General features: G+C 34.1%; 1 protein-coding gene across 1 annotated transcript in view; it reads left to right on the forward strand.

Moving 5' to 3' along the window:
* Positions 1–16,274, forward strand: part of LOC150109194 (serine/threonine-protein kinase A-Raf-like) — a 344,481-nt gene that overhangs the window by 284,577 nt on the left and 43,630 nt on the right. The gene's annotated exons all lie outside the window — the stretch shown is intronic.

Below are 16,274 nucleotides of genomic sequence, written 5' to 3' on the forward strand. Positions count from 1 at the left end.
AGGTTCCTCACATCACTGATGGGAATCGAACCCAGGTCTTTCCAGCCAAAGGGCTTCGTCTATACTGACTGAGCTACAGAGGCTCCAGTGGAGAATATATAGGCTTATTAAAAAAAAAAAAAAAAAAAAAAAAAAATTGTTTACTTACTTAACAAGAGGGAGGTGAAATATGGAAATTCTGACATTTATTCTTCAACAGTGTTCAAATGATATATGCAATTTTCTCAGATATCACTAGTGTACTGTTTATTACTTACCAATCTTTTTTCTTTCTGCAAATCATAAGGTGCATAAAGCATATATATTCTATAGTTTAAAATCCAAGCTCTGACCAGCAGCAAGTTTGTCTATCTGCCCAAAACCTCTCATTTCCTGTAAAATGACATTTTTCAGAAATCACATTTGTAGTTCATCTTTTCATTACTTTTTCTAGAAGAATGTTTGAAGCATGCTAAGTTAGCTCTGTACATACAGAGTAGTCTAATCTCTGTATGCATGGTTTCTGAAAGAACCAGTTTTACATATTGGACATTCTAGATAAAGTATCTTCATAATGCAGTTGGAATAATACCTCTCCCTCCCCCTTTTTTTAAAATAACAATATAAATAAAATTTAAAAAAATTCCTGCATGCAGGAAACATTTAAAGCCGAGAGATGATTCCAACTTTACTAAATATTGCCATCATTCATAAGGACAGGATAAGGGAATAGAACCTGACCCATGGAGGAGTTGCCAACCTTGTTTGCAACCACATCCCCTTCCAGCAAGTCTTACTCAATATGAATCTAGAAGCAGTTGCATTCCAACTCTCAGTTGGAAATCTTTTAAAAGTATGCTGCATTTACATCTCTTGTGCCTAAAAGTGACCTTGATAGTGTCATATTGCAATTGCCTCTTCCCCCTTACTTTTAATGGGGAATTTAAATGGACACAAGTAGTGCACAAGCAAACATTAGAGAAAGAGTTGTTGAGCATGTGGTCGGCAACAATAATCTCTCCACCTAAACACAGGAAGCAACACCTTCTTCCATATGCCTACCCAAACATTCACTGCCATAGACTTATCTACTCACCCTCCCTTTTCCCAAGTCCTCAAGTAGGAAATTGACAAGAATTTATTTCAGAGTTGACCACCTTCCTGCACAGGCAACCATGCAGATATCATGATGGAAAATTTGAGCAAGCTGACTGACTCAGCTTCTCATCATTAGCAGAATTTGATTCTGCAACAGTTAACTCTTCTTCTATCAGCAATGCAGTGAATCATGTGACAATGTAATAACCAGACTGCCACAACTGCAATCCCTAAAATGTCTAGTCGGTTTGCATGTTTTCCCAAGCCATGGTGGAAAGATGATTGCACAGCAGCCAAAGAAGCTCAGAAAAAGCTTGGAGTATTTTTCAAAGAAATTCCTGTCAAACAAAATCCTGGATCCATTATATATATATCCTCAAAAACCAGACCAACCTGAGAAGTCTGTGAAAAATCTGGAAAATGAAGAGCAGATATACCACCTGCTGGCTCTATCCTTGAGCATAATGGTTACACAGTTGCTGATCCAGCAGCAATTGACAACATGCCTAGTGAGATTTTTGGTGAAACATCAGCATCTTCTTATTCCCCCCCCCCCCTCCTAGCAAAAGAAAAAGCAGAAAAACAATAAATCCAGTTTCCTTCAAACAGCACCAAAGAATACAACAGGCTGTTCACAGAAGAAGAAATGAAAGCTCCATCATCGTCAAATTCCTGACATGTACCCTCAAGGTACAGGATATGATAGTATTACATGAAAAACTTACATCATTACTAACTTCCTATTTACAATTTTCCTCCAAATCAATCTGTTACCTATCAAGACTCCAACATTACCAGATCTTATATTTCTATCTTCTAAGGCACTTTTTACTGGATCAATCCACCTATATCTTGGTCTTCCTCTGGGTCGTTTTCCTGCCAACTTGGCAGAGAACACTTGTTTTGCTAATGTTTCCTCATCCATTCTGTTTAAGTGACCATACCACCCCTGAGATTAGCTCTACTAACGCATTCCTGGATGCTGACAATATCAAGTTCTTTCCTAATATCCTCGTTCTTAATATGATATTGCCATTGATGCCATCTGTTCACACCTCTAATCTTTCTCAGGACTCTCATATCTGCAGTCTCTAGTCTTTGGTCAAGTGTTTTACTTCTGACCCAGCTCTCAGATCCATAAGTTAAAACTGGTTTGAACACTGTCTTGTATACATCTAATTTAGAGTTTTGACTAATTTCTCTATTATTCCATATAAATTTATTTGGTTGACTTCCTACCATACCAGATTTGTTGATTCTGTTGTCTATTTCCATATTTAATTTACCATCTTCGTTAAACGTGCATGAGTAGCTGAAATGTTATACTTGTTCTATAAGTTATCCATGCAGTTGATATTTTCAATGCTTCTGTCTATTTTCATTGTCTTTGTCTTGTTATTGCTGACCTTCATACTATATCTATTGCAACAGTTATTCAATTAGGTCAGGGAATCTTGCAGATTTGTAGCAGATTTAATTAGAAGCATAACATCCTCATAAAACAAAGAGCCGAGATTAACATCTTCAACTTCAATTTTGATATCATGTTTAATGCCACTTTCCTTCATAATGTGATCCATATAAATAATGAATAACTGAGGGGATAACATATATCCTTGTCTGATACCAGATTAAACATTAAACTGTCTTCCTGTGCTTCCTTTAATTCTAACTGCTGGCTTGGAACTCAAATAAAGACTAAGTATTGCTTGATATAATGCTCCATTGACACATACAACTGTAGTGCTTTGAATAGCTTTTCTCTTGGCACCTTGTCATATGCCTTTTCCAGATCTACAAAACTTAAATACAGATCTCTGTTATATTCCCATGATTTCTTAATTATTTGTCGTAAAGTGAAAATCTAATCCTGACAACCTCTAATTTGCCTGAATTCAATTTGTTCTTCACCAAGCTTCACTTCCACAATCCTTGTCAACTGTTTCTCAAGTATACTTACATAAATCTTACCAGGAACACTCAGTAGAGAAATACATCTGTAATTGTCACATTCAGTTTTATTTCCCTTTATTCTCTCTTAGATGAAGTCATCAGTTTAGATAAAGACACGATTGAAGGACTTAAAACTCATTTTGCAAGACCTCTTAGATTTTATGGCCTTCCAAAAATCCATAAGATTGACTGTCCTCTTCGTCCAATAGTAGATTGTATTGATTCTCCTACTTACCGTATAGCCAAATATATAGCTAAATTATTGAAATCTTACATTGGCAACTCTAATTCTTTTTTAAAAAAACTCCTCAGATTTCTTAGAAAAATTAAAAAATGTCTCATTACAACCTACAGATCTTATGTATAATAAAATTAGTTTAATCCTTTATCCAAACAAAGTTTGCGCCTGAAAGTATCTTCAGGACTGGGGTAAGGTGGTACAACACCAGGGCAACTCGTTGCAAAGGTGGAGGAAGCTACCAACACTCCTATCTCAGTATCTCCTATAATGCAAAACACATTTCCTTGCATTATAGGAGATACTGAGATAGGATTCAGGTCCAGGACTCGCCTCTTACATAGATCCCGTTATAGGTTCGAACGTTTGTTCAAGGAAAGTGTGGAGGCCTTGCTCCATCGTCCCAACCTGAATCATAATGACTGTATATCTATATCAAAAATCTGGGAAAGTCTAATCAAGATTACTCATTATTATTATTTTATTTTTATTTTATTTTAAAATTTTTTTTTCGATCATGTCTCTACTTCAAAATGTTCCGTTTTATACTTAATGCTTAGTGATATAACATCACGTGGCGTGTTCTATTTTTAACGATCTATTGTTAGTATGATAGCTTGTATTTTTTAAAACTGTTCTTGTAATACCACTGAGGATGGTCTGCTATTTCCAGACCGAAATATTTGGTTAATTAAATATCTTTCTTGTGTTTATGGGCATTTATCATTCGGTCTTATGTCACAAGTATCCTTAAAACTGCGGTAGATACATTCCACAGAAAACCACATAAAAAAAATCGCACAAAAAAAGAGGCCTAACTTACGTTGAAAAATTAGGGATACGTTCCATAATTTTCTGAAACCGCTTAAAACCGAAGCAATGAATTAAAATAAACCTAAAATCGCATAAAAAAGTTTATGAAAATTCAAGAAAATAAGAATGCCTAAGTTTCTTTTAAAGCTTTATTCATTTAATTTTATTGAAAAGTAACAATTTTTATTTTTTTTACTTTTTGTTATTCGAATTATCATCGCTATTGGACAATATTCGGCAACGTTTGCGAACTGGTGCAAAATCACTTTCATCACCAGAAGAGATAGTCAGCACATCAGATCTGTATGGTAAAGGCAATGGTTCTTCACAAACAGAATTAGCTTCGCCCTCGTTCTGTGCTGATTTTTTTCTTCTGACAATGTAATCAGTGATTAAACTTTGCGATGATGATTTCACTAATTTTTTATACAGCTCACGATATCCAGACACAGTTCTTCAGCTCACGTTGGAATTTAAAGGCTCATTCAGAATTTGTGTCATTAACAAGAAAATGATTTTCCAATTTATTGCACAGTTCAAGACCTTCTCGAATTATATTTGCAGTGAGGGGGAACAGGTTTTTCTTCCTCTTCACTATCGTTTTCTGGATCTTCAATGATATCTAAAGTTAATTGATATCCATTAATATTATCATCTATTAAGGCATTATTCACAAGCAATTCGTCTACATTGTTCTGGCTAAAATGTATCAAAACCTTCTTCACCAATTTCATGTGCAAGTAATGATTTCAGCTGATAATGTACATGATTGCACTGTTTGCAACACATCCAGGCCAAGCTGCTTTCCAGCAGGCATTTAAAGTTTGTGGTCTTATTTCAGCGATAGTAGATGCAACATGATTTAAGCAGTCCAAAATAGAAATTTTTTTCTAAGCTTTAGTTACTGTTAATGATTCATTTTCTAGTATTACAATATAAATTGAAAAGTGTGCTTAACGTAATATTTTTTAAAAGTAGTAATTATGCCTTGATCTAATGGCTGAATAATGCTTGTTACATTGGGTGGAAAAAACACTATCTACACATTTGGATGTTCTAAATGTGGATGACTTGGTCCATTGTCAACAATTAGTAAAACTTTAAAATCAAGAGCTTTTTGTTTCATATATGTTTCCAATTCTGGTACAAAGCAATTAAATTCAACAGTTACCCAGGCCTTTGTATTAGCCATCCAAAGTGTACTGGCAGCTGTTTTAGATCTTTGCCTTTTAGAGCACGTGGTCTTAGAAATCGATTTACTAGGAGGGGGTTTCAACATTCGATCTCCTGATGCATTGCTACAAAGTAACAATGTTACTCGATCTTTGCTTGCTTTAAAACCACTTGCTTTTTTCTCAGACTTTGCGATGTAAGTTTGACTAGGCATTTTCTTCCAAAACAATCCTGTTTTGTCAGCATTAAACACTTGATCGGTATAATGTCTACCATCTTCAATAATTTTGGCTAACGTCTCTTGAAAATTTTTGACTTCTTCATCTGCTGCTGCAACCTCGCCTGTAATCTTCACATTACGAAGTGTATTCCTTTTTAAAAACCCGGTTAACCATCCTTTCCTAGCCGAAAATGCTTTATCAGCCTGGAAAGCAGAAGTAGATGGCTCCAATTGCTTCATCTGTTCATAAAACTGAAGAGCTTTTTGTTTAATTAAATAACCACTTATAGGAATTCTTTGAGTTAATTCTTCAATCCAAATTACAAGTGCTCATTCCGTGTTTTCTAATAACACATCTCTTGAGTACGATGATAATTTGGCACTTAGTTTTGTGCCAAATGACAGATTTTCTTATTGCGACTTCATTCTTTTTAATTGCTCTTATAGTAGATTCGCCTAAATTAAAATGTTTACCAATCGCCGTAGATCCCTCTCCTTTTGTTAAGCAATCTAAAATTGCAGTTTTCATTTCCAAAGAAATTGCTTTTCTTTGGTCCTTTTTTTTCTCCATTGGACCAAATTAAATCTTTAAAATCACAGTTAGCAAAATATAAACTTTCGATAATAAAAAGACAAACACTTACTCACATGCAAAATTAAACTTCAAGAACACTCATTGCTTACACGTTACTGTATCACGTTATGACAGAATGTACTGCAACACGCTGTTCATTATATACAACGGCAATGAACGAATTGGTCAACAATACACGAAATCACATGCTTTATAGGTAAAATTTTCCAACTGTTATACAAGTAAAATAGGTACAACTTTAAAAACTGCAATGATCATAAAAGAGAAGTTAATTTTTCGTCATGTAATAATAAACAACTCATCCCATAATATGGATTGATTACCCCAAGGTTTCCAAACTGTGTTCTGCGAGAAGTTCTCCTAGAATTTGTCATTTTAGTTTTCTAAGCATTTTTCATGAATAAATATGTTATAGTAGAAATATTTTGAGGAAAATAACATTCATGAATATGTCGAAAAGCTGAGACCCAGAACGTCTAAATAGCACCTGTGTAGCAAATGTTAATGACCAAGCCGTGTATTTTTAAACGTGGAAGTATTCATGAATTATCGTTAATTTTCACACATCGATATCTTTCAACATTCGGGAAAGGGAATACTGCTGTTTATGACCGGTCATGAAAATTGCCCGCAAACCGATTACAACAATAGGTGGCGTATCCTCTGTTCTCAAAACTGAACGAAATATCTGTGTTGCAAATGTTAGTGACCAATCAGCAAGGAAGTATAAAGAAAATTTTTCTCTTAAAATTAAAGATCAAGGTAGTCTTGTATCCGGTTCTCGGATCTAGTAATACTGAATACTTTCTTCACAAGTTTGTATTGTAGGGTGAAAGTGCTTGTTTCGAAACCATAGTGCCGTGATTTTTTAAAAGTAATAGGCCTACAGATTTAAATTTTAATATGAATAAGAGACAAGGGACTTTGTTTAATTTTGATGTTAAGAAATTTCTTATTGAAGGTGTTTTGTGTTGCAACAGATAGTAATTCATCCACCTCCAGCCTACAAAGCAGTCTCCAAAATGTACAAAAAGAGGGGAAAACTACTAGCACACAGAAGAAAAAGTCTGCATTCACTCGTAAGTACTTATAATAATATTATAAATTTTTGGTGATCAGAATGGGATATGTCAATGAAAATCGGCATAAATTAATTTAATGATGTTTGTTTAATTGATGTTTAATTAATTTATAATTAAGGATCAATTATTAATTAATAAAAAATCAGCTAAATTAACAAATAATTATAAATTAATACATTACAAAATAACCAAGGTGTTCCATGAAAATTTCAGGATTTGTGAAGTGTTCCGTCGTAGGAAAAGTTTAGGATACACTGGATTATTCTCTTATCCTAATGGATTTTCCTTCTGTTGACATTCGCAGAAGTGTCGAAAGGTCTCGTATTTGTTGGCGTACTATACATACGTTTTGAAGTTATGCACCACATAAAAAGAGACCCGAGTGTGTGTGTGTGTGTGCGTATGTATATATATATATATATTGATTATAGTTTTAGAGGTCGTTTCAGTTAAAGAAGTAACTATTCTGACTCTGTTTGGTGACAGGGATCATGCAATACTCACTTGGGAAGTGACTATGTTCCATTCAAAAAAAAGGGTTACATTCTGAACTACAAAGCAGGAAATGATGACCAACTGAGGAGTATACCGAGTTCATTGGATTGGAATCGGTTGCTGGATGGAAAGAATATTGACAGTGCATGGGAAGTGCATTTAAATAATATTTACATAATGCAATACCAGAATGTGTCTCAAGAGTTTGAAGAATAAATAGGGTATGAGTCAAATGGATGTGTAATCTTATTAAACAAGAGATTTGTAAGAAAATGACAATGTGGAAGAAATGCCATGTGCATAAGGATGACATCGGTTACTAACATTATAAGCAGCAGGCTGGAATCACAAGTGTTATACGGAAAGCAAAGTCTGAGTATCAAAAGAAACTGGCTCTGCATGTTAAAGACAACCCACAAGAATTCTATCGATATGCTGCAAGTAAAAGAAAGAATGAATATGAAAGGATAACTCTTCTAAATCCAGAATGGCATGAGGATTACAGATGCAGAAGAGGTTGTTCAGCTAATGAGTGCCCATTTTGTTAAAAGCTATCAACCTTGTATATGCAACATTAAGCTCACTCCTACCTCTTCACAGAATGAAGAAACGTAGATGTATGAGCATCAGGTATTAGAGCTGTTGCACAAATTGAATAAGAATTCAGCAGTAGGGACTGATGAGATATCACCACGTGTGGTTAAAGAGTGTTCAGCTGAACTTGCTATTCCTTTGACCAGGCTGTTTAATATGAGTCTTAGAACAGGGAATATTCTGCAGGAATGGAAGGAATGTATGGTAATTCTACTGCACAAGGGTGGTGCAAAGTATTCAACTATCAACCAATTAGTATCTCTTGCATGGTGGTGAAGATTTTGGAAAAATTGGTTAGGGCTTGCATTCAGAAATGGGTTGACACTGAATCTCTATTTTGCAATGAACGACATGGGTTTACTAAGGGAAGGTCATGTTTTAGCAACTTGCCCACATTTTATAACAAAGTTACCATTGAACTAGACAAGAGGAATGGATACACCATGATACTTTTGGATTTTGCTAAGGCTTTTGACAGAATACAGCATGGCAGACTGCTGCATAAATTGGAGAAAATGGGTTTGTGTTATACAATATTAGTATGAATAAGAGGATGGCTGACTGATGCATCAAAAAGTGGTAGAGGATGTGAGTTTGCAAGATTAAGGTAACTAGTGGTGTACCAAAAGGATCAGTCTTGGTCCACTGTTATTCAGTCTGTACATTAATGATATTGAGAAGGATTTGACAAGTGACATTCAGCTATTTGATAATGCAAACATAGATAGGGTAATCAGGAATGCTGCTGATATGCAGTATTTGCAGAATGATTTGAATAGGCTGGAATTGTGGGCATGGGAAAACTGATGTCTGATGTCAGTTCATGTAAAGTCATTCACTTCGGCATGATTAGATATCTAATGTCGTATTATATTGGTGGGATTAGGCTAGAAGAAACTGATGAGGCCAGGGATCTTGTAGTGTTAGTAGATAGGAAGTTGAAGTTCAGGAGTTATGTGGCAAAGATTGCAAATACAACTCAAAAGGTAATAGCAATGCTGAAACGAACGTTCACGTGTAAAGATAAGAATGTCGTTTTCCTCTTTACAAGGCCTTGATAAGACCTCACTTGGACTATTGTGCACAGGTCCGGTTTCCATTGTGATTCTGATATATTGGAGAGAGTACAAAGAAGAGTATTAAAAATAATATCAGGATTGTGGAATTCTGAGTATGAAGACAGATTGAGAATTTGTAGACTGCAGACAGGAGAAAGGGGGGAGATATGTTTGAGACGTAGAAACTTCTGAAAAGGTCATAAAGGATTTCAATTGTTTAAAATTTTCAGTTTATGGAAGGTGGAGAAAGGATGAGAAGGCATCCTTGGAAGCTGAGAATGATGGCCACTAAGAAAGGGATGAGGACTAGATTTTTTCTCTCATAAGGTGGTGCGTGATTGGAGTGGATTGCTATTGGATGTTGTGAGTGCAAGCAGTGTGAATAAATTCAAGAATAAGTATGATAGCTAGTGTGTGTAGTATGTAACTTCCTTCAATGAGTCTCTGAATCCCTGGAGGTCTGTCTTAATAATATAGTATAATATATATATGTATAAATATATATATAAATAAATATATCAGGGGCGAATATTCCGGGTGTGATAGGTGTGCGGTACTCATGTATGAAATATCAGTATCACCGATATTATATTTTGGCATTTATTCCCATTAAAGACTCCCTTAATTGTTTGCAGAATTTGCGTGATTCCTAAAATTAAACACAATTTACTAATGCTTCATTGCCCTCTTCATGAGGATAATGAAGCATTAGTGCTTCATGAAGAGGACACTTTTCGACACGTAAACGTTGCATCTCATTCATGTTAATAGCCCAGGTGTGCTTTCAAAATGCACACACCTTTGCGCCCTTTGAAAATACGTAGAGGGTGCAGTGGGTCAAATTCTTAGCGTTGTAGTATTTTTAAACCACTGAGAAGGCATGGCTAGGTGAGCTAACATTTTGAGCTCACCCAGCACCTAGCGTCTGTGATTGTTTATTGTGTCAACCAATCCAATTGAACGTTGTCACTTGTCATGAGTTGGGCGCTTTCTGTATCCAATGGCTGTATTACAAACAGCTGTTACACATGTTTTCTGGAACTGAAAATTTGAAAGTGGATGTTAGGAGAAAAAAAACATGAATGTTTCTCTTGTTATGCATTATAGTGTTATTTATATATATTTTATAATTTTTCCTCTATATTTATATTATTATTCTCTCTATATACTTATGAGATGAAATATTATATAAATTTCTTTTACTAACAATTATTTTTATTTTTGACTCCGAGTGTCCCTATATGTTATTATATTTGCACAAAGAGTTCACTCCAATTGGTGCAATGACTTTAACTCACTCTTTCAGAATCCAACTAATCATTGACTCAATACCAAGTACAAAATAAACACATTTAATAAAACTAAAACAATATATATACATTTCTAGTAATAATACATAACTATAACTACAGATTATATGGATCCAAGGCATTATTTAAAAATATAAACTTACTCTTAAGACTAAACACTTTTTTTTTCACAGTCACAAAAAATTGTTCATAGTCTTTTTCTCTTTCTGTTAAGGCTCTTTTCCATAAGTTACTTCATTTTCAGGATCCTTTTCATCAATCAATATAACACACATAAAGTCTTCTTGACTATATCCTGTTTTCCTTTTAGTAGTAATACTCATCAGATCAGGCACCTTTAATACCTAAAAATCTTCTTAATCAATATATTTTCTAAACTTTCACTTTCAGGCATTCTTAATACTTATAAAACTTCCTTATCAATATTTTCTCTAAGAAAAACATTCACCTTAGAATGTAAGCAACAAGTTCTCCTTTCATTTACAATACTAAATTGACAGTCTTAACTTATTCCACCTTAAAAACTTACAGTTTCAAGATTTCATTTTATTCATTACTTATTTCTCCTTGAAACCTATATTTCCACTATTCCCTTTTCGGAATACACTATAAAATATCTTCCGACTGCCACACACAAAAAAATATCAAGTTCCTTCTAACTTGAATATTTACCGGCCAAAACTTACAGTTTCAAGATTTCCTTTTTATTCTTTACTTATTCCTGCTTGAAACCTATTATTTTCACTATTCTCTTTTCGGAATACATTATGAAATTTCCTTCTGACTGCCGCACAAAAAAATCAAGTTCCTCCCAACTTGAATATATCTCGGCCAGTGTTCTAAAAACTTTTCGAACGCTCTCGTTTACAACTGTAACTTGGATACGCAACGCTTTCCTTGTCAGCTGTCAATCACACATCAAGTTCTCTCCGGGAGCATGCGCACTTCACAAAAGTCAGAAACTACGCACTGAAATAAAATGGCTGACTCGCTGTATCCATCAGCGCTAAGAGAAAGTCTTTCACAAACACAAAATTCAACATTTTAAAATACAATAAACTTTAAGTAACACAAATAATCAGTTTAGTAAGTACTTCAATATTTTTACTTCTTTACATGTTACTTCTAATATAACATTTTCATAACGAGCACATCACAAGTGCAGACACTGCGTGTATGAAAACAAAAACTAACAAGCATAATTAATACGTAAAAATATTCAGAATTTTTAATACGATTATTTTTACAATAGCATCCGTTGAGGTTGCAAAGTTTTTTAACGGAATACAGGCATTTTTATTCTAGTCTTCAGAAACAACAAACAGTAAAAAATATTTTCCTGAATAAAAATGAATATTCTGTGTATTATAAGACGTTATTGATCTACAAAAAAATACCAGAAGATGTGAGATTGATAAGACAGATGAACTGCTGATTTAAAAAAAAAAAAAAAAAAAAAAAACCTAAGGAATGTAGGATTCCCGAAAGTGTGGATAATTCCGATAATGATCGGGTGTTATGTACTCTGAGTCTCAGTAGACAAATGACAATTCTTGGAAAATGAAGTGAAATATACACAAACCAGAGAAATACACATAACATGGGCAACAAATTTTACGAAATGATTGGCTGCTCCATCAAACCATATTTATTCCTGCCATACTCTGTCTCCTCGCGAGTTTTAATTATGCCATCATAAATTGACTTATTCATGTCTAGACTTTATAGGCTCATGCTATCGCTCTACCCAGCAACTTATAGGACACACATATCACAAATGTTAATTATTAATAATTCGTTTAGCAATAATGAAAGTATTTCTACTCACACTTATTCTTTTCTCACATGTCTTATAAATGATGGTTCACATATTTTCATCTTTGAGTATTTCAAATATACTGACCAAATATAGCATTATCCTTCATTTTCTAATAAATCCTAAAACAAACCGATTGTTTCCCCACTTTAGAAGTATTCAAGGTTATCCTGCAATTAATTGCATTGGACCAATTAAGATGAGCACTGATGCGCTATACATCTCAAAACTTTCATCAATAGAATTACAATCATATGGTGATGTGCGTACGCAGAGTGGATGACAACGGGGAACTCCCCCCCCTCCCAGGATCGAGTAAAAAATTTCACAAATTATAATCGTAAAAGTGATTGAGATATGTAACCTTACACCCTCGACCATGGGATGTTTTTTCTGTGTTAAAATTTTATTGTGGATAGGCCTGTTTCGGCCCATGGCTGGGTAGCCATATAATATGTGTTTTATTGCAGCAATAAAGCACGTGTTTCTGTTTTTGGTTCATCTTTTTATGATTTGTGAAAAAAATGAACTATTGGGAACAGCGACCAGTGTTTGTTTGTCCTCTGTGTCTAGTGAATCACTAGACACAGAAAAGTGTGAATGAAGTGTGAATTGCAAATTTATAGTGAAACAAAATTAAAAAGAAAAATACATTTTAAAAGCTAAGTGTATGGAATTTAATATTATTTTACTTGTTAGTTGTGATTTTTTTTGCTTTTAAACTGAAATAATTTGATTTAGGATTTTGGGATTAATTAGTTGATTTTTAATAAAATATGCCGGTCAATTTTTTTATATGAAATTGTGCTAAAAACTATTAATTCTGAATACTTTTTTTTTCCCCGAGAATTAAAGATCATAAAAATGATGTGAAATAAAAAAAATATATTTATAGTTTACATCGACAAAGAATTACATAAAAAAATGCTAAAAGACATTTATTGGTGTAATTATTTGTGTCCAAGCTTTGCCCCCCCCCCCCCCCCCCCCCCCCCAGAAAATTTTCTGCGGATGCCCATGCATAAGGTCAAATTGACGTGAAATTTGTAACACGGGTTGCATAATCTACAACAGCACACTCAACCGAAATGGGCATGTGACGCCACTGATATATATATATATATATATATATATATATATATATATATATATATATATATGTAGAAAGTATTTTACCTTGGGTATAATAAATGTTATATATAATAAATATAATAAATGATACCAAGCTATTTTAAACCTGGTTTTACTCCATTTCCCAAGTAAGCAAACAGACGAATAAGTCAAGTTTGCGCCTGCAAGTGTTGCAAGTCTAGCTGACCCTGCACGTAGTGCAAGACCAAGGCAACTCATGGTAAAAGTAGAATAAGCTCTGATCACTAATCTTAATATTTACCCTTAATGCAAAGCACATCTCCTGAAGGAGATGTATGATGCTTTGTATTAAAGGCAAGGGGCCACTACCCAGACCCGTTTCGACCTTTATTGAGGTCTCATCAGTGAGAGCCAGGCTAGAAATACCAAGATTTTGGTAATTGACTTATTTGTCTGTTTGCTTACTTGGGAAATGGAGTAAAACCAGGTTTAAAATAGCTTGGTATCTTTAACATATATATATATATATATATATATATATATATATATATATATATATTGGTACTAATGGAGCTCTACTTCAGTCATCTGGAATTCGTCCCTCTGTCCAGGCCTTCTGAACTATGCAGTGCAGCCACCGTGTATTCCTAATTGCCTGCCTAGTCAGTGTTTTTTACCACTGTGCTGTCACTGATTGTTTCATTTAGCAAGTTTTCAAAGTAATTACTCCATACATCAAGGATATCTTTTACACCCCTTTTCATTTCACCTTTATCATCTCTAATTCCTTTTACAGCACTCTTTCCTTTATTTATGAGCTTCTTCAACAACCTCAAGAATATCTTGCCACCTTCTTGATAATTATTTTATATGTTCTTACTGGAGTCTTCCCATGACTTTTGTTTAGCTAGTTTTACACAGTTTTTAGCTTTCTGACATTTGTCTCTGTATTTTCTAAGAGCACAAGCTAACTTATTTGCCAGGAACTTTCAATATGCTTTCTTCTTTTTCCTTCATCATCATCATCAAATCTTTCCTTGCGTACTGGCACATAAGGCTGCAATGCTAGTTTTCCATCTGCCCCTGTCCCTCACAGCTGCTCTTGCTTCTACCCAGCGTCCATCTTGCCTTCTTCATTTTCCATCATCCTTCTCCAAGTTAATTTGGCAACCTCTAGAGGGCCTTCCTTTTGGAGCCCAACTTAGTGCTACTTGGGGAATTCTGTTTATCTCCATGTGAAAAACATGTCCGGTCCGTTTCCATCTTCTTAGGTGAATTTCTTCATCTGTTGACTCAGAGAAAGTTTTCTATAGAAGTTCCTTGTTAGTGGTTGTATTTTCCCAGAAGATTTTTAAAATTCTTCTTAAACATTTGTTTTGGGAAAATGTCCCATTTATTACTTTGTGCCTTGGTAAGTTTCTAAGTTTCAGAGCCATATAGTAGTACTGCTCGCACACTAGATTTATAGATATTAATTTTCACTTTAACTGTAATGAAACTTTCCATAATTTATTTAATGATCTCAAACAATTCTGTGCTTTATCAGTTCTTTGTGAAATGTCTTTGTCGGTGCCAGCCTGTTTATTTATTATTGATCTAAGGTATGTAAAAGTATCAACATCTCTTCAATTGTTTCATTATTTAACTTAATTTTCATTTATTTGCATGACCTTGGTTTTCTTCTTGTTTATATGAAGACACAGTTTCTGTGCAGTGAGCAAAGTCATCAGTTTTTAGTTGTAAGCCATTTAACTCGGAGGATAAAAGCACTATCTCATCAGCAAAATCAAGGTCTTCCAGTGAGGATGTAAAGTCTCAACATATTCCTTTCTTTTGATGATTTTGATGAGTTTTTCATAATCCAATCAATTAAAATTATAAATAATAGACTAGATAAAATGCAATGTCTAACTCCAGTTTCGTTGATAAAGAAGTCTGTAAGTTTTTCAATCTACTTCCATGCAAGATTTGCTGCCATTATACATATTCTTGATAATGTTGAGAAATTTATTATAAGGTATTCTGTATTTTTCTAATATTGTGGGGCTTGAAATTCTATACATTGTTCAATTATATTTCTAGGAGTGAATATTTGTTGGATGGTTCCGCAACCAGTTTGGAAACCTGCCTGTTCTTCTCTTAATAAATTTTCGATTTCCTTTTTTAATCTATTAATTAAAATTTTTGTAAAAAACTTTTGCAGGAATTGAAAGCAAACTTATTCCTCTCCAATTTTTGCACTTGGTCAAATCTCCTTTTTTGCGGATTTTTATAATTACTGCTTCTTTCCATTATTGAGGAATTTTTTCTGTCTTCCATATTTCGTTGTATAACCTCTGTAATTTGGTAGTAGTTGTGTTAAAATCAGCTTTAACATTTCAGCATAGATATTATAACTTCCATATGTTAGATTTTAGTGCCTTCGGGGCATCTTTGACTTTGCTCAACAAAATCTCCTCTTCGGAAGTGTTCAACATGACTATTACACTAGTTGTAATATTTTGTGCCTGTTGAGACTTTGTATCTACCTTTACATTCAAAGTTAAATCAAAATATTCTCTCCATTTTGCTTCGATTTTGGAGTCAGTCTTCAGTAACTTTTCTCATTTGTGTCTAATGGAAGAAGGGTTGCTTTTTTTGTTACCATTGATTCATTTTATAATCTGATTAAGTTGTTCTAATTTGTCCATTTTCTGCAGTCTGTTGCTCTTCTTTTGCTAATTCATCAATATATTTTCTCTTGCAGCTCTCTTTATGC

The sequence above is a fragment of the Typopeltis vanoorti genome, chromosome 2 (genome assembly GCF_054136105.1).
Source record: "Typopeltis vanoorti isolate ZY-2024b chromosome 2, IOZ_Tvanoo_1.0, whole genome shotgun sequence".
In the NCBI taxonomy this organism is placed as follows: domain Eukaryota; kingdom Metazoa; phylum Arthropoda; class Arachnida; order Uropygi; family Thelyphonidae; genus Typopeltis; species Typopeltis vanoorti.